Consider the following 19,507-nt stretch of genomic DNA (forward strand, 5'->3'; position numbering starts at 1 on the left):
CCCTAACTCCTCCCATTTCAATTTTTCTGACCTCTAAAGATCCACACAGTACAGTTATGTTATATATGTGCCTGGGTATTTTCCCTGGATGCTCCTACACAGAAATTCTTGTTTTCCCCTGTGCCAACCACTTTTTTCTGCCACTGCCTTACTACTGCCTTAGTCGTATTGATCCAACTACCTATGACTTCAAGCTATAAAATGTATATACAGCTGCATCATAGTTCTACAATGGATATGACTGACCTAAGGCTTTTCTGTCAACCAAAACACAGCATGACTGATGTGCTGCTTGAATATTTCAAGAATAATGGTCACATTCTGTAGTAAGCCACTGTGATCTGCCAAGATGGAGGGACCGGGGAGAGGGTTGATCATCTTCTGAAAACTGTTCTTAACGTATCAGCATCTAACAACCAAAGTGAGATCAGGACTTATATCACAGGTGCTGTAGAAAGGCTTTCAGCATATTGCAAGTTAAACAAATAAATCAAAGGGAAAATTGAGCTGCAGCAATGTGGACTTGTTCAAGGTCATTCAACAGGTTAGTAGCAAGACTGGAAATTGAGCACTTGAGGCCCTCCCCTAGAATCCTTTATCTGCAAACCATCCTCAATTCCTTCTATCACATAAGCCTTTTAAATCAGGGCTTCATGTTCATCATTCACAAGGTGTTAAAGTGATAAATCTTCTTTTAAAAACAAAAAGCACTTCATCCTTGCAAGGGGAGCAGCAAGGCTCTTGAGAGTGTGATAGTTTGATGCAAATAGGCCATAGCTCTGAGGACATAAAAGGCAGACTCCTCACAGTAAGAAATAACAGGTCAGCACACTGTGCAAAGGGAGTCAGGATTATAACTTCCTGTGTACACATGAAAAATAATACAGACATGACTCCTTTTAATGTGATCAGGTCTGTGTCTAGGTTGTAACAGGTCCCATTTGCTAGCTCTTGCTTAGGGTCGGTACTTTGTTATTGGGTCTAGGACACTCTAGAATTTCTTACTTTTCTGATTTTTAATGGTAATTTCATCCTTTTCTAGCTGTCTCAAATCCTTTTTGGAAAATGCATATTTAAAAGCTGTTGAAATTCAGTAGGCCAAAAAAGAAAATCTACAGAAATGACAAAACAGTGCATTACCATATTATCCCTCGTCACTTTTTGCTCTCAAGTCACAGGAATTGTAAATGCTGGCTTTGCTTGCCAGCTTCTCTGCAACCACCCCAGAAGCACTAACTTAGAGCCCATTTCTATCAAAACCACATGCAGCTCTCCAAAAAGTATGTAAAACTTCATAAACATGATTCCTCCTACTTTCAGTAATACATACATGTTCCAGGCAGAAGGTAAAGGCAAACTGTAGTGGCCACTGCTGCCCAAACTAATAAGAAAAGGACAATGTTGTTTTCTTTACATTTCTGACATGACGCATCACAAAGAAATGCCGGATCAGGGGCAAGTTACACTAAGCTGCACTGTGCTTTTTGGTCTTGTGATGTGACGTAACCTCTTATAAAGCAATGAACGAATTGTAATGTAAAGAAAGGCTTTTGAAAGATCCGTTAGAGGGAAATAATTGTTGAGCATGGGAAGAAACTAAGTAGCTGATGTTCCCCAAGAACTGAGTGCTGGCTCCAAGCAGTGCTCCACGTTTGTACCCTGCTGAAATGAACAGACCAACCCACATGTGCCATGTCAGCATCAGAGGCCACCCAATGCCACCGGAGGGTGCCAAATGGCTAGAGGGTACTCCAAGTGGTTGCCAAGTGGTTTGGGGAAAGCTGTTTGGGGGAAACTGCAGTACAGAGCCCATGCAGCCCATACTGTCCTCTGCCACCCTGTCTGGGGCGACTCCATTTTACTGCCCCTTTGAGTGACTCAACAATGCCCCATTCCCTGCTCTTTTTGTGCCAGCAGATGATATCTGGTCACTCAGCTTGGGTCAGCCACAGCATTCATCAGACACAGACAAATAGAAGAGAGGCAGCAAAACTGTGATGCTACTGGCATAGCATAATAAGGAATCAAATGGAGACCCTGCGTCATATAAGGGTTCATTTCCCACTCTTATATAGTTTTTCTCTCTTTACCTTCAAAGTCAACTTCTTGGACCCTAAGGCTTCTGAACACCATTAGAGCTGCAGTGGCTTGGGAGGATTATGAGAAAAGGAAACACGTAAGGGAGTAAGAAAAAAAGGCAGAGGAAAGAGAAGAAGACATAATTAGGTAGGAAACAAAGAAAAGTGAAGTTAAGAAGAAAAATCACAGAAATTGCAGAAAAATAAGGGACAGGACATATCATCCATAGTAAAGGCTTAAAAAGTAGGAATTTTGCACTAATTTCATGCAAACTACAGGGATGAGAACCAAATGTAAATGACGCTTGTAAATTTGACTAAATATAACTTTTATTGTGCAGTCCTGCATTTAGAAGGGTCACTTTTGAGTCTCAAATCGAATCTTTCATCCTGCATGAGATATGTTTTCCATTATTTTTTGAAGCAATCTATCAACTTCACCACTTATGGGAGGTATTTTTTAAAGCAAGGCTCAATATGCAAAGAATGATAGCCCAATCCTACAAGAGTACTGCATACACAGTTCTGGAGATGATGATGTTTATAGCGGCATTACTAGGACTTAAGATGTGGAGGCAGAAGTTAAGAGAGAGAAGTGCTTGGACAAGAATCAGAAAGACAACCTTGACAGAAGTAGATGCAAATTGTAATTGCAAGAGCTGTTTGTTAATACAGAGCCAGGCAAGAATAAGACTTATTAAACCCATTCCTTGTACTACTCAGCATGTACTAAAGTACACTTACTCTTCTGGGATTTCAAGAAGGAAGTAATCCCAACACTTCTCATGCCCACCAGGAAAGGTTTTTTTCTTCTACAGTGGCAAATCCATATTTGAAAGCCTGTCGGGTAAGCTTTTTTTAGAGTTGCTTTATCTTTTGCAAACACTGCTCCCTTTCACAGAATTAAGAAATACCATAGTTCCTTCTCATATTTTTAGATTTACTCTGTTTTGCTCTTTGTATTTTAAGACAGAAGTGTTTATTTGCAACTGAGCATTAAAGAGGCCATTAGAAATATATCATGTGACAGCATACTGCAACTCCAGAGTACTGCAGCTCTACTGTACAACAGATAACACTTATGTTCTCTAAAGCTGCCATTTTATAGATCCTTTCATTTTTCCATTACGTTGAGCCATATCTTTCAAACTTGCTGATATGAAATGCTACTTTGCCATCACATTCACATGTTCATATTGTTTCTTTTGAATACCTATAAGATTTCATTAAAATGATCATAAAAATGAGAATACGATTTGAAGCTAACCAGCAAAAAGTTATGTGTTATTGCACACAGTGGGTTTTACTGTTCCAACTTCTTCCCTAACTAGTAAAGATGTCTGAGATATTTGCTGAGTGGCTTTTTTGTGTGTGTGTGTTTTGTTTGTTTTTTTTTAAGTTAGCTGAATATATTATAATAAAGCTTCAATGCACATTCTCAGGATGTTATTCACAGGGTTTGGGATGTCATTATGTGTTAGGCACTATAAATTTTTTTTTTTTTTTTTTGCAGTAGTGCTTGTAGAATTTTTGCTGTTTCTATCTCTTTCTCAGAACCAAATAATGACATGACAATTGCAGGTTATAACCTGTGACAGGATGTATTATCCCACTGTGCTTGAGGAATAGCTCATAAATCATAGACCAAATGAAATATGGAACAGAAAGACAGCATTGCCTCTTTTGGGTAACATGGCTCTTATGAGTTCTGATTTATCCACAAATCCAACCTTCACATCTGTGGACTACCTTCTGGGGTTTTTTCAGACTAAATCACAGTAACTCTCTGAAAAGTTCCTTTTCTTAATAAGAAAAGTTTTCACTTGTCCTCTCAAACATTTGGAGGGGCAATGGTGAAGGAAGCATCACAACACATTTACTGTGAGGCCAGAGGGCTGCCATCTCCTGCTCCCCTTTACAAGCTGGATCCTGTCATGCCCACTGCCTTAAATGGCAAGTTCTGCCGAGCCAGCAGAGTCATGGGTTCATGGAGAAGGGTGGCGGTGTTTGGGATTGCTGGGCCAGTCAGCTGCACACAGGACCTGGTAGGCATGCCAGAAAGGTAGCGTTGAGCACAATGGGCAATGAATGCTTCCCTGCCACCCTCTGTCATGCCCATTCCCTGCCTCAGCTGTGTTAGTATCTCTGACAGCTGGTTTCTTGAACCACCCTGCTCCCCACATCTCAGGAAGAGAAAAGGCTTAGCGCTGCCTTCCTCTGAGTTGGTGCTGAGGGCCCACAGCCAGCTTGCCATCATGTCCCTGTGTGCCTGGCCTGCACTTGAGGAGATGGGAAAACGCAGCGCACCAGTGCTCCGGTATGTCCCACATCCCAACAAAGTTCATTCCTGCCCACACAGCCAGATCAAACTGCTCAGGAAACAATCTGGGGTCCATATTAGCACTGGGTACCATCACTGCTGGGGCAGCTTAACGGGATGGAGGGAGCACTGTTTCTAGCACATTCCAATTGACAACAGCTGGGACAGCTCTGCTCTGAGCAGCTGCCTCCACCACGGCCCGGTTACATTGCCTTGCTGTGTGGAAAGCTTTGTTTTGGCTAGGGATGGGTTTGTTGAGCTTTCTTGTGCTGAAGTCTCACACAGAGACTTTCCCTTTGCCCAAGGCATGTGACCCTGCCAACTTACAGGCTCGCATCCCCAATAAGAAAAACAACGACATTAAAAAAAAAAAAAAAAAAAGTAGAAAAGTAAAGGTTAATTAACCTCAGGTCTGTTCTCAGCAAAGCAAGATAAGTAATAAAAATAGCTTCTCAATGGTCCTTGTGTCTGTCAGAGTCTCACTCTGTGATCTTTCAGTCAAAACCGTGAAAGCGAGAGGGGGAGGAGAGGCTGATTCGCTACTGTCCTTTTCTTGTGCATGTGTTCCCAAGGCTGCCTGGCTCTGTCCTTCAAATCATCTCCACCAGTAAATCATTTAGCAAAACCTGTCACTCTCGGCCATTGTGAGGAGACAAAAGCTACCCATTTAACCCCAACCATAGCTGATTCACGCGGTGGGGAAGGCAGGCTCACAAAGGGAGGCTAGCAGGGAAGGTGGCAGTTGGGTTGGATTTCATCTAGACTAATGCTGGTTTTCCCTCTTTTTTTTTTTTTTTTTTTACTTCCCCCCCAACCCTGCCCTTCTCCTCTGTTATTTTAAATTAGCAGCTTCTCTCATACTGGGATTGTTTTTTGAAGACCACATGTTTGTCAACAGAGCTGTTTCTGCTTGAGTAATTTGACCTCAGCCTGGCTTCAAAGGTTTGAAAGGACAAGAAACACACATAACAGCATACATCTATTACCCCTTTCACCTGGACAGCCTTTTGGACCATTTTTGTTGCTTAGGGAAAAAAAGTGGTAACAAAACATCCAATTAGTCACAGTGAACTAGAGCTATTTCAGTCAACCTGCTATTTAGGGAAATCTGCACTGCAATTATCAGGTTCATTTCACCTGAAGTATTGCTCTAAACTGTCAGCTAAACCCCTGCTACCTTGAATCATAACCTCTGCCCAAAGTCTGCATCTCAAATGGGCATATCTTGTGTTACAACAGGTTGTTCCCTCTGCCAGGAGATCTCTCTGCCCTGATATTTTAAAATTAAAAATCAGTCCTTTGACATAGACATCAAGTATTAAGACTCCTTACTCATAATCGCCTTTGCCAAAGTTTAATCTTCATGTAACACCTCCCACCTCCAATCATCCAAAACCCTGAAAAGCCAGACAGACCATAGGAGAGCAACAAAATAATGTTGATAGTAAAATAAAATGCATAGAGAAACTAAGCAATACTGCAGACAGTTCCATGATTTATTCCTTTCCTCCACCAAATCCCATATCCCTGGTGAGCACAGAATCTGCCATAAAGCAACCTGTAATTTATGTATAAAATATACTTGCAAATATACACAGTTTAGTTTCTAACGATACTGTCATTAATCCAGTAATTCAGTAACTACCAATCAAGTGTAGTGCTACGTTTTAAGAACCAAGCACTGAAGTGGACAAAGACTCGCAAACACAAAATGCGCCACATCTGTGCTTCTCCAGGGATATTTCTGACTTTAGTCATGCATGTGAAATCCAAGAAATGACTAGGAACTATACATTTTTGCAATCTTTTTAATGTACCTTTTAACAACAAGCAGATCGGGATGTGGTTATTGCTTAGTGTGTTAGACATATTTATTCCGCTCTTGGGCATTTAAAATTCCTTAAGTCCTCTTTTCACTATGAATTGTGTGTCAAAATGTTGGTTTGGATATCAAATTCTCTGGTAACCCTCTCATTAGGAAGGGTCTTTGTCTGCCTGAGTCTCTCTTTTGATTCTTTTGTTTTGTTTTTTGTGTTCCCCTGACAGGTCTATCCTACACCTTTCTATAGCTAGCAGAGTAAAGCAGAGTTGGGAAAACATGTTTTGCATTACTGAGTTTGCAGTCTCACTGTAAGCTTTCTCACAGATTCCTCTTCAATGAAGGGTGGAGGGGTGGGGGAGAAAACATGCTTTTCCCTGAGACTGCAGAGTATGTGAATTGTCTTCTCTTTCAACCTATGGGGCAGTCTTCACAGATTTCAACACAAATGGAAGAAATATCTGATTTCCCATTCCATCTGGATTCAGTTTCTTTCTTCCTCTTTGTATAGTTTCTTAGAGACATTATGGAGCTCAGTGGAGGGGCTGCTTACATATGACTATGGCGGTACTGGGCATACTGCCAGAATTTCACTCCAGGAGGCTGCAACAGGAATCTTTAATTAACTTGAACCAAAACACTGAATGGCAAAGAACAAAAGAGTGGGGGTGGAGAAGGAGAGGAGGAAGGGACAGAGCAGAAAATAATGTTTCCCATACTAGAATCTCCATTTTTGGTCATGGTATGACATGATCATAATGCTGCCTTATATGTATTTACTAGAGCATAGGTAATAATTCCCAACTCCTGTCTTATTCAGTAAATTTTGCCTTTCTTTCTGCTCATGGAACTAAGACCTTTGCATAAAAGCCAGTACTCTCTTGGCTCCTATATGAACATGCAGTTTGATTACACACATGCTCTATAATTTACAAGATTTTAAATGTGAGATGGCTGAATCTCCCACATCTTGAACATTACAAAACTACACTGTAATATTGCGACAGTGCATAGGAGTTCCTGACTTTGAACAAGATCCTACTCTGCACGGCATGGTACCGATATGGTATGTCCCTGTTCTCAAAAGTTTACATTCTAAGCATAAGCAAGAATTAGATACAGGCAGATGAATAACATAACTACTTACTGAAACAGCATTATTCGTTGTTGTGAAATGTTTTCAAACCAGAATGAATAATGTTTCACATTCATTTTGCAGAAACATAGAAGATGCAAAGCAGCAGAAAATCAGGCCTGAAATACCTTTCTTACTTGAGCTCAAGGAAATGAGTGGTTTCTTTGCTGTCCATTTTCTGGTTAAAGATGTGTGCAGAATAATTACTCTAAATGCAAAACTAATGGTGATTTCATGCATATCCATTCAAGTTGGTTTGTGATGGAGGCTCTGGTACTGTTCTAGCTAATGAGGCGCAGTTGCTTAAATATTTGTAAAAACAAACATATAAAGGACTTGTACATGCTCAACATGAACTTATTTACACATTCAAAGGAATATTCCAGTGTGAATTGATTTGTCAATTGGTGGTTTGGATTGTAGTATATTTTCGTCTTCTAGCTTAATGACATCTTAAAAGAATCAAGCTTATGATGTCTGTGATGTGAACCAAAGCATGGTAGCAGCAAGAGATTCCCTTTAAAAGCACAGTACTGACCCACACTGAAATGTTAATGTCAACGTACGCAAACTCCAAAGAACTATTTCATTCTCAGAAGCATATATACCTTTTCCTATCCTAAACTTCCAAAACAAATTAACCCCCCAAAAAATGATCTTTAATTTCCTTTTTTAAACTTATGTTTGGTGTTGCTGCCTAAGCATTTATGGGAAAGAAATCACATTTCACTGCTCTGTAAAGCAACCAGGTACTTGCTAAGTACAGTTTGAAAACTTGATATAGAGACAGCTTCCAGAATCCCCTCAAAACAGAAAAGTTTCCTCAGAGGCCTGAGGTTGTGTCACGTTAGGACCAGCTGCAAAAGAATGTAGGAATCTTTAAACTGAATACGACATCCTTGGTAAGACCTCGTTCAATTTTACAGAGATCAGGGGGCCTGGGGTAAAAGAGTCACTAAATGTGCTTTAGAGGTCTCTGAAATTTTTTGCAGCTACCTTCTTTGGAAGCCATAATACACATAGAGAGCAGACTTGGAGAGCTATCTGTAATATATTTAAAATTTTTTCTTCCTTTCTTTATCTGTATATTTATTTATTTATGGTTGTATATATATATATATTTATATATATAACCTTTTTATGAGTTAGTTTGATTCACATGACTTAAAAAAGATTTGCAGAGCTATACAAGGATAACATTTAGAGTGAGAATCCAGTTTATATAACAAAATTTCTATCTGCTAAAATACAAACTCTGCTCTGAAGTACTCTAGTTTAACTACAGAATAGCTAATTCAAAGACATTCAGTTAGATTTATTGGCATAAGCAGAAGAATTTATCATCCTAGTTTTCTCTCTGTGCAAATATATATATACTTGTGTGGGTGAGTGTGTGTGTGCATGTATAGATAGATACATAGGTGAATAGATAGATAGATAGATGATAGATAGATAGATAGATAGATAGATAGATAGATAGATAGATAGATAGATAATCAGCTACCTAACCAAAACACACCCAAAGAGACACTGACCATGATTACTGAAACCTGTGAAGAATGAGCATAATACAACGACTGTTCTCCACCTAATCATTAGGATACTGGCTCGTTCTGGATTACATATACACTAGAATCTGTTTTAAACATTTAAAGATGTTATATACATATATACACTGAAGGCATCATTAGTTGTTTCTGACCTTACTCTGCCAGAGTAGCAATATAAACCAATCTTTCAAGCAATATAGTCCAAATTAGAAGTTTCTGTGAAATCTTCTCTTCTTATTTACATTCCTAAAAATACCAAAATGAAAAATGGTTTCAAATTCAAAGTGATAGCAGAATTAAACGTACCGAAATCCCTATCAGAATTCATTCTTCATGTAATAGATTCCAGTGACACTAGAGATAGAGCTGAGGCAAAGTAAACTCACATTATTTTCATGTGAAAAAATAATCCTGATTCTTTTGTACTGGCGGATTTTTAACTGTGTTGAGTGTTCACAAACAAAAGCAAAATTATTGATGTGTATATTAAATGACCTTTCACTATAAAAGTGAATATGGGCTATCCTGTTCCATTTTCTTTCACATCAGCTTTCTGTTGGAACTTATTAATTCCCTTTTCTAATGAAAATTAGCTCATTGTGAGTGACAAATGGCTGTTAGAAATTCTGAATACATGTAGTCACAATAAAAATAAAGTTACCATAATTAGAAATGTAAAGGTAATAAAATGCCTCAGGTCAAAAGAGATCATTATATGGGAAGACTTTTTTAACTAGCTGACATATCCCCATGGTCAGCAAGCTTTCATTCCATGGGAGCTGCTCACTGGTGTGTCAGTACTGCTTTCCAATTTGCTCTATGATTACAATTCCCACTAGTTTCCAGGCATTTCGAAATAAGGCCCAACACTTCTTTACATTAAGGTTCTGTCTTACATCATGCTCCAGCAATTTTCACTAAAAAAAAATAAAATGAGAGGAATATCTGAGAATTCTCTTAGAGAAGAATTTAAATTAAATCTCCTTATTAATGATGTATGGATTTCTTTCATTGTTTAGGAGGCCTGTGAGCAGTTGAAAGAAACAAGAAGGCTTTTAGTAATGGGCACTAACAGCACCATTGTCCTTGCATGGAAACTCTTGGACATTCAGTGTCACAGGGTCAAAAACAATCCAAGCTCCCACACCAAAGCACTCTGTAGAAGGCCACACAGACCTCACAACACTGATTTTTTAGAGCTTGGGTGAGTTTCTGTCAGTGATGTGTTAAGTTCAGTATTGAGAGGTAGAGAAGAAATTAATTTTTGTTAAATTTTACAGTTATTCAGACTTCTCAAGTCCACTTTTGATTTTCTGAGTTAGGCTGGAACTCTGATGGGAACCAGCTAAAGTGTGAATTGGAATTATTATGAGACAGCCTTCTTTTCTAATGATTTTACTTCTGGCACATTCTCTGTCAAGCACTGGGCATAGTGTTGCTGCCTTGCAAATAATAGTGATAGAAATCATGGAGGTATACAAAGCAGGGGAGGGGGAAGAGAAAACAGGACTAGGAAAGGAATTTATTTGACTTCATGAACCTTATGAACTGTTGCATTTAATTGCTAAGAAAATATTTCAGTCTCTTTTTGTCTGGTTCCCCTCTCCCTTTCCTAGTTTCTGCAATGTGTGACCTGGATGGATGTTTTAAATTGCAGATGGCAGTCAAAGAAGTCTCATGTACTTCAGAGGGAAGCTAACTCCATATCCCTGCATAACTGCTAAATAAACTAAATTCTGCATTTTGCTGTGTATGTGCAGGAAATATATATCAGGCACAGGTTATAAAAGTATATTGATTAATACAAATATACCTCCAGAATATGTACAAGTGCTATAGCATGGAATTGTTGTGCTGTCACAAAGCACATAATTTATAGTGTTTTGTTGTGTCAGTGAAAATAATCTGAAAATCTGAGCCCCAAATCTTGCCAATATGTCAAAATATTATAAAAACTTATTTTCAAAAAAGTATGCTGCCTCATTCTTACTGTCAGAGATATGTAATAGGATGGGAGAAATAAAACGTTTTTCATGCACAAAATGTACATCAATATTCCTGTTCAAAATGCATGTAGAGCACGATGTATTTTTCTGAAGTTTACCTTCTCATTCATGAGGAAGTTTTACTTCTCACCTGACTTCACAACTCCAGCAAGACTTTCTTTTCAGTCTTTACTATTACCTTATCACAATCTTTACTACGTGAATTTGAGAGTATTTTTTGTTTTCTGGGGGTTCAGAGTTATTTCTCGAAACATAAATTTGTTTTTGGTGTCACACCAGAACCGCACAGGAGGCATTCAGAAGAAATGGGAGCAAAGTTGGAAACTGAGGACTTCCATTTTTGACTAATGTTTTAAAGTAAAGAAAGTTTACCTCGAGTTTTGAGTGAAACTAATAGTAAACCACAGCAGTTCTGTTAGGGTTTTGTACAGTGATGTTCCTAGATTAGAAGCAAAATTTCTTTGTGAGGGGGCTAACAATACTGCAGGGGGCCATCTTGCTTCACTGAACTGGAACATCCAGTCTTTTGAAAGCACTCACACATTAGATCGTAAGATTACTCTCACTATAGCAACCCTCTCCACTACAATCCTTTTCTTTTTTTTTTTTCCTGACTTTTTTTTTGGTTTTTTTTTCCTTTTTAAAAAGACTTTTTATAAATTAGCTCTGCCACTATCTATTATCTTCCTCAACACCCTCTATCCTTTCTCTTTCTAAACCTCCTTACTGTTGCATTCAGTTAGAGCTCAGTTTTTTTCAGTGTTTGGCTTCTGAACTTCAATTTTTATATGGAGGGGTTTTTTTATAGAATATGGTATTCTTTATCCTGTAATATCAGTAAAATGTCAAAATAAAAAATTCAGGGCACCTCTTGATCATTTTGATACTCACTTTCTCTGAGAACTAGGCTTTGTCTCTATGACACTCTAGTTGAGTGATGGGGCAGTTGAGAATGAAAAGTAGACACTATGAATAGTTTGAATCCCATATATCTGATGAAACTGCTGCATTGTTGAAGGGATCAGAGTAACATTAATCAGTTGGTATAAGAGACGAGAAATCCTAAATATCGATGAACAGCTATCTCTCCAGGTAAGAACACCTTAAACAGTAGCATGACTGAAGTGTAGGGAGGAAAAAAGATAGATCTTCAAAAACTCTTTGAAAAACCAAAGAAAGCTGTTTGGGCCTGACCAGATGCATGGAAACTTCAGCACTCTTGGGTCCCATACTCATATCCAAATTCAGCTGCCTGCTGAGTGGGGAATATGAGCCTCATCTTGCATGAAGACTTATTTGCAGCTGATCAGCGACCAGATTCATAGGGGCAATTGAGTACTGTCCTGATTATACCTGTTCCTGAATATTAATGATCCTTCATTCTATAGAGATTCTTCAAAGGCAAAAAATAGGTCAGACAATACAATATATATTGTTTCTATTTTTGACACAGAAACACAAAAAGGCTATAAGGACAAATTTATAGCAAAACACATTAGATATAGTTTGAGAAAGACTGGTTATTTCAAAAGGTGAGATCTACTATAAATATCAGTTTATCCAAATAAAGATTTATCTTTTCTCCAACCTTTCTAGCTGGCAAGTGAAATCCTGTTCAAGAAACTGTGTTAAAAGAACAAGCCAGAAATGTTGGTAGCTGAAATATGTGCTGCATGCCTAACCCCAGTACAGAAAGTAACAGTCTAGATTACACAATGCACCTAAGAAGAGGGTTTCTAGACCTCAGTCACTGTAGGAAGGGAGGGCCATTATCTTAGTGATGAAGCCTGCTTTTGTCCCCGGAGAAATAAAAAAATGAGCTAGCCAACTATATATGAGCTGGGTTTAGGTCACTGATGCTTGATTGGGTGTTGACAGAAGCAGGGAAAAGGAGGAGGAGGCTTCCTTGTCTTGAATTGCATGTCCTGCCAAAGCTATTTTGAAACTAAGTTGGAAATTTCCTTGCAACACCATATGTGATAACAAAAGTGACCTTATAGGCAAAATATTTCACTTGGTGCCTCAGGAACCCAGACAGCGTTCTTACAGCTCAGTATAAAAAGTAAAAGAAAGAAACAGTGTTTCACACTCTGCAAAACTGCACAATGCTATGAAGACTTAAAAATATTTAATCATCCATCATCAATATTCAGTATTAAGGTACCTTGGATAAAATTTCTATTGTATTCCTCATTTCATTCTTCTTTTATGTGATCTTCCATCAAAGGACTGAGGAAACAGAAATGGCCCCTTTGGCAAGAACAATACAATCTAATTTGGGGCCAGTATTATTAAACTGAAAAGTGTCCTTTGCAGCAATAATTTTTAAGTTGCTCTGTATGTGCAGGGAGTATTTTCTTCACTACGGCTTTTTCTTGCTTCACGTATTAACATACCTGATCAGGAAATCACTGTTTCTTTTCCATAAGAACAATGCACTGAAATGAGGTGGCTGGTACAGCTGGCTCAGCCATCAGCCAGTACAGCCCAGTGTAACAGGAGTGGGGTAAGCAGGAACACTTGTCACTTGACAGAGGAACTGCCACTGCATGAGTCCAACTTGTGCCCATTCCCATCCATTAGGTAGCTCCATCAGTCCCTGATATAGTCCACAGATTTTAAACTATAGTAGAGCTGGCACTGACAAATGCTTGTTGCTTCCATGTGAAGAACAGTTTGGTGATGTCAAATCACTTCCTAAAATAGGAGCCACACAGCTCAGAGTGATATCTAACTAATTGGGCAGTGTAAGAGGTTTATGAACTGTACAGAGTGATTTATCTATTAACCCTAGGGGTAGTCCATGGCACATGACTCTTCAAAAGCTGGAAAGGCAGTGTGAGAAAGATTGCTGCCCTGCACTGGAGACTCTTTGGTACTGGTTCTGAGGCTGAACAGAGGTGCCAGTGACAATGTTACATTCAGAGAAAGAAATGTTAAAGCTCCAGTTAATAAAGGCTGCTGATGTTGGAGTCAGCCAGCTTTGGTCAAGCAATAAACTTGGAAGCCTTTTCCCCCAAGGCCTTCCCTTTTTGTCTCTGAAACAAAGGAAAGTGAAATGAAAACAAGAAATCCAGACTATATAGCAATGCATTATGTGACTAAGCTAGCTGTTGCTCTGATACTTTTCATTTTGTAGCCCAGTCTGTTCTGGAGGAAAAGCCTAACTGCCTACCAGACTTTTGCTTTTGATAGCTAGACAGGGCAATATATACTAGTATGATATTCTTTAGCCCTGTGAACCTACCCACATGTGATAGGAAGTCTGACCTGCCAACAATATATAGTGTTGGAAAAACATTTACTATTTATTTACTTCTACTAGCAAAAAAGAATGGTGGGAGTAGTTTGACTAACTCTATTGTTTAGGTACTCATTCATTGAGTGCTTAGTTACTTTTAGCACTTTCAAAAGTGCAGTAAGTTATTTATGAAAGATTCCAGCTTCAGCAAAGATGCCCTCCAGCCCTGAACTTACAGCTATTCATGCACTAGTGTTTTAATGAAAGCCAGGTAAATATCTAACAGAGCTGGGTTGAGGTAGCTTTGGGGGGAGGTTTATATTAAAATGCAATACAACACCAAAGACAGCAACAGAGACTAAACAAGAGGAAAGTCTTCCCTCACTGCACTCATTTAGCAAGCACATGGAAATAATTGTTGGCCCAGAGACACATATCCATAATTCCCATTGTGCTTCAAGAGCCAGCATACCAGCCCTGTGCACCCTTACAGAGCACTCTGAGCATTGGAATGCAAATCTGCACACCAAGCATCGGGATTTGCGTAGTCGGTATTCTCACAATGAGCAACATTATCAACTAGAACAAGGCTCCCAGACCACGTTAGCAGCCATGGAGCTTGCAGGAGTTCATCAGCATGGGAAAGACTTGTAAGCAAAGCAGCTCTCCTGTATTTAAAATAATTGATTTACTATTCACATTTGATGAAGCCGGATTTTAATCTAGTGTGTTAAAGTAAGGAGGTGCTTGTTGAAACAAGTAAGGGGCGCCTCAAAAAATTCAATAACATGTTGTTGATATTTTGATAGAAATTAGTTTTAAAAAGTTCATGGATAGTTCAAATAAAATTTTGTGTTGCTTTTGACTAAGTCGTAAAATGGCCAAAGCCAAGAAGTTTCTTCTATGGGCTTCATCAAGGAACTGAAGAAGGCTCAAAGATATGTGCCATGTCAAGTTGCTTCTCAGCCCGTGAGCCAGACCACTTGAGGTGACAAAAGCAAGCAAGTAGGTGACAGGGCTGGGGGTGGGGAGGAGGGAAAGGCAGTGATCCTCAGCCCCTGCTGGGGAGCATGCTGTCCAAGCTTTCGTCTTCCTCCACACATGGATGACAGCCGGCAATGGCTCTCCATCTCCATCCCCAGTGGCATTGCCTCCCTACTGTTTTCTGACCCCACATGCTCTATGTCATGGTTGCATTGGTAGCTCACAGATCAGACTGCCACACTGCCTGGGACTGTGGGAGAAGAGAAAGACATAACTTTATAAGAGAAATGAGATACTGGGTTAGCTGCCAGGGACCCAGTTACTTAAATTGAAGAATAAAATGCCACAGGTTTTTATCCTCATCTCTTTTGCTGAAGGCAATCCAGACAGACTGTTTTATCATTTAGATTCAAAATCAAACATTTAATAGTCTGAGGTTAAATTTTGGTTGGAGTCATGGAAAATTACTGTTTTGATTTGAATAAGGGTTCTGGAAAATACTCAAATTTACATCCTCAGCACCAAAATGCATTATTGCAAACAACACTCAGTTAAGAGGACTGTGTGAAAATCAGCACTTTCATGTTCAACAGGGTCTCTCAAACAGGGATCCTTTACTGACACTGCCAAAACAGGTGACAATTGGGATAGCATAGTAACAATAACTAATGAAAACAGAAGATACATATTCTGACCCAGACTCCTATATGCTTATTTGAGGAAGAAAGAGACTAATTACTGTGAATTTAGGCCTTTAGCTCTTCTGCTATTTTCTTGCTCTGGAATAAAACCAGAAGGATCATGAACAAAATGGCTTTGCTAAATTCAGATTAATGACTGAAGTCAGTGCATGAACTAGTTAGACTCACAGTAGGTGCATTTGAAAGGTGTCAGTGGAAGACTGAAAAACTCTTTTTCACAGAATCACAGAAATAATTTCTACATTGATAGGGAAATAATTGATCTTAGAGCTATAATTCTACTTTCACTGTTCCTTTTCACATCACACCCTTTCAAAACAGAAATTAAAAACTGGAAGAAATCAGTTAATACCATATATATTTATATGTAACAAAATAGAATTTTAAAATTACCACACAGATCTAGGTGCATGTGAAAATATAAAAATAAAAGTACTGATGCTTTTTTTAACAGAAAACAACTCAGGAAGTTAATAACGTAAGGTTTTATCATCCTATCTGACAAAAGGAGAAACATGTCACAATGAATTCTTCTCGTAAATTTTTAGCATTGAGACTATTTTCAACAACTAATAAGATGCAAAAGCAAAAGCAGGGTACAACTGCTTGTTTTCTCCCACATACCTTTACTTTGCTGTTACTGCTGTTTCCTCACTATCTAGATCATAAAATGGAGTTGTTTATAACTCAGAGTTGGGACGTATCATCAGTGCCTTAAATTTTCTTGACATAAAACTCCAAGGGATAGTTTTGCCACATCATTCATAGCCCTTTCTTACTGGTGTTGCACTGTGATTTGAAAATAATAAAATGAAAAAATTCTGTAGTAGAAATATAGTTGCATTTCAACAGGATGTACAAAGTGAGTCACAACCAGAATTTAGCTGTCAGAAATGATCCCAGGACCAAAAAGATGGGCTCTGAGCCTAAAGCTGTGATCTCAGAAGAGTGTGGTTGCATGCACTTCAGAACACACAGTCAGGCTGTTTGCTGAGAAGCACTGAAACTCCAGCCTCTAGTAACATGCCCTTACAAATGATTTATTGTACTTTCTACTGTTTACAAACAGAGCATATGGAACAAGCCAGGTTTAAGATTGTGTGGAGAAACAGATTAGTAGACAATATAGCTAAGACATGCTCCACTATCTGGAGAAGAACTAGAACAATTTTAGCAATTCAAATTTGACTAATGATAAAGCAGTATGGTTACCTGTAATCAGAAAAAAAAAGTCATAGTTCATTTTTTGATTTCTTCTTTGTTTCCTAGATAAAATATTCTGTACTAGACCCTTGAGTGGCAGGCAATTGAAGTCTACTCTCACAGCCCATAGGAATGACAATGGCAACGTCATTCCTGGAAAAGGGCTTTTACATTGGGTTTGTCCCCTCTGTCTCCCACATGCAGACAGCACAGCTAATCTGCAGCGGTGGACAAGCTCCAACTGAGCACGGTAATGCTACACCTGGCAGCAAGGATGTGGAACACTTCCCCTAGAAAGCACCAAGGTGTGAGGAATTGCTGCATTCCTTCCTCACCACAGTTTCCTTCAACATTTTTTTTGTACCAAAGGTGTGAATGCTAACCAGCACTTTTAGCTAGATGTTTTTATAACTTTCTAGGCCTCCTTTAACACCAAGTTCATTCAGAGATGACTGTTGAAATCTCTGCTGTCACTACATTCCATGGTGTTATGTCTTCTCTAGGCTCACTCCTAATGCCTATGTAGACTGCAAGTCATACAAAAGGTATTTCGAGTCACTGTTTATTTTACCAGCTATCACAACCTTTTAAGGAGCAAGACAGGTTAAATAAATAATGTAACGAGCCCGTAGCAAGTCTTTTCCTCTCCCCCAACCCCAATCTGCAGAATAGTGATCACTGAACCACACCGCAAATTAACTGTTATAAATCCGGAGGAGGAGGGGGAGAGAGAGAAGCAAAACATTTCTGAGCTTCAGAAAGGTCATTTTTCAAAGGACTATTGACGTTGGTGAAGAAAGAAAACCCATCAATGTTTTTAAGGGGTTAAATAAATATTTTCTAGATGAATATTAGATATCCATTAATGTCTCTTTGTGTAGTCTACCATAGTACCTATCTTTTAGTTATCCTATTACTAAAAAGGAGGGGGAGAGAGAAAGAGAGAGACTTTCACTTCAATTTGCTTTGCACTCTGATGGTTGAAGACAAGAAAAAACTTTTCTGGCTCTTTTGAATGAATGGTCAAAGGTACCTTTGCGGCTCCTTCACAGGGTGAGCTAATCTGTGACAACTGTAGCTAATCTGGTAAAGCCGCCGCATGTGCACTAATGTGCTAATATGGGGGATTCAGAGTAGCCAGCAGTCGGGAAAAACCTCCGCTTCCTAAATGGACCCTCGCATGCAATAGCCCTGGCAACATATGCGCATTTTAACACCCGCTTAACAGGGACACAATGCGGTGGCCTTTGTTGTACGACACAGAGGCGCGATTCCCATGGTGGGAATTTCTGCCTCACAGGCGACATTCTTTCAGATGGGATGCAGGGGCTGGTGGCCTGGGACGGCCGGAGCAGAGAGGCACGGCTGGGCAGAGAGGTTACATGGAAGTGTGCGAAAGAAAAGCCTCTCTGCTTATTCCTTTACTGCAAACCAGGGCATTCCCCCCCCCCCCCCCCCGTGTGTGTGTTGGGTAGGGAGAGGAAGAGGTAGAGGAAAGCAGGAAGGAGGGAGGAATTGGCTTAAACATGTTGGATCAGGTCTCTAGCTGGGAAAAAATCTGTTCATAGATTGTGGTGCTTTGTCTAACAGGTTGACACCAGTTTGTAATGTTGTGATGTGTCCTTGGAGGAGAATTCTCAAGTTTTCTGGAGGAAAGATTAAATAACATTTTCTTGACACTCTGTTCTACTGAACCTTCAGGAAAAATTGTCTAAAGAGTATTAGCAACTTACTTTTAGTCTAGACCATGCAACAGGGAAGAAGATTTCATAGACGATGACACCTCACGAGACAGGCTGTCAAGAGACTTCAGAATTGGTCATGGAGGTGATGTCTTTCTGGAAAAATATATGACCTGCAAACTGCTCTGGATCCTGGTCAGTTCCCAATGTTCCTTTGTTTTCAGGTATCCCATAGCCTAATGCAAAATGGTTATAAGACTGTGAGCCAATGCATATCTAGAGAGAAAGTCTACTCACTTCAGAAGGAAAAGTTTAATAACAACATCTTGTGAGTGGGAAACAGACCACTCTTGTCAATGTACCTTTGTCTGGTTGGTGCTCAGCAGTTTTCCAGTATGGCTGGTGTCAAAACAGCAGAGTTATCATGAGCTTGACAGAACTCCATGGACAATTAAAAAGCATAAACTGAAATACAGAAAATTCCATTCAAACATAAGTGCAAAACTTTTTTTTTTTTACCGTGAAGGTGATAAACAGCGGAGCAGGTTGCTTAGAGAGGTTGTGGATTCTCCACCATTTGGAGACAAAACCCAAGTGGACAATGTCTTGGACAAGCTGCTCTACCTGAGCTTGCCTGACCCAGGTTGGATGAGGTGATCTGCAGAGGGCTCTTCCAATCTCAACCATTCTGTCATTCTGTTACTCCAAGAGCTCAGCATATTCCCCATACACAAGTGTCTTTCAGAGTTATTTTGTTTGACTGACAACACAACGACAATGGCAAAGCA

This window comes from Chiroxiphia lanceolata, chromosome 3 (genome assembly GCF_009829145.1).
Source record: "Chiroxiphia lanceolata isolate bChiLan1 chromosome 3, bChiLan1.pri, whole genome shotgun sequence".
NCBI classification, from domain to species: Eukaryota; Metazoa; Chordata; class Aves; order Passeriformes; family Pipridae; genus Chiroxiphia; species Chiroxiphia lanceolata.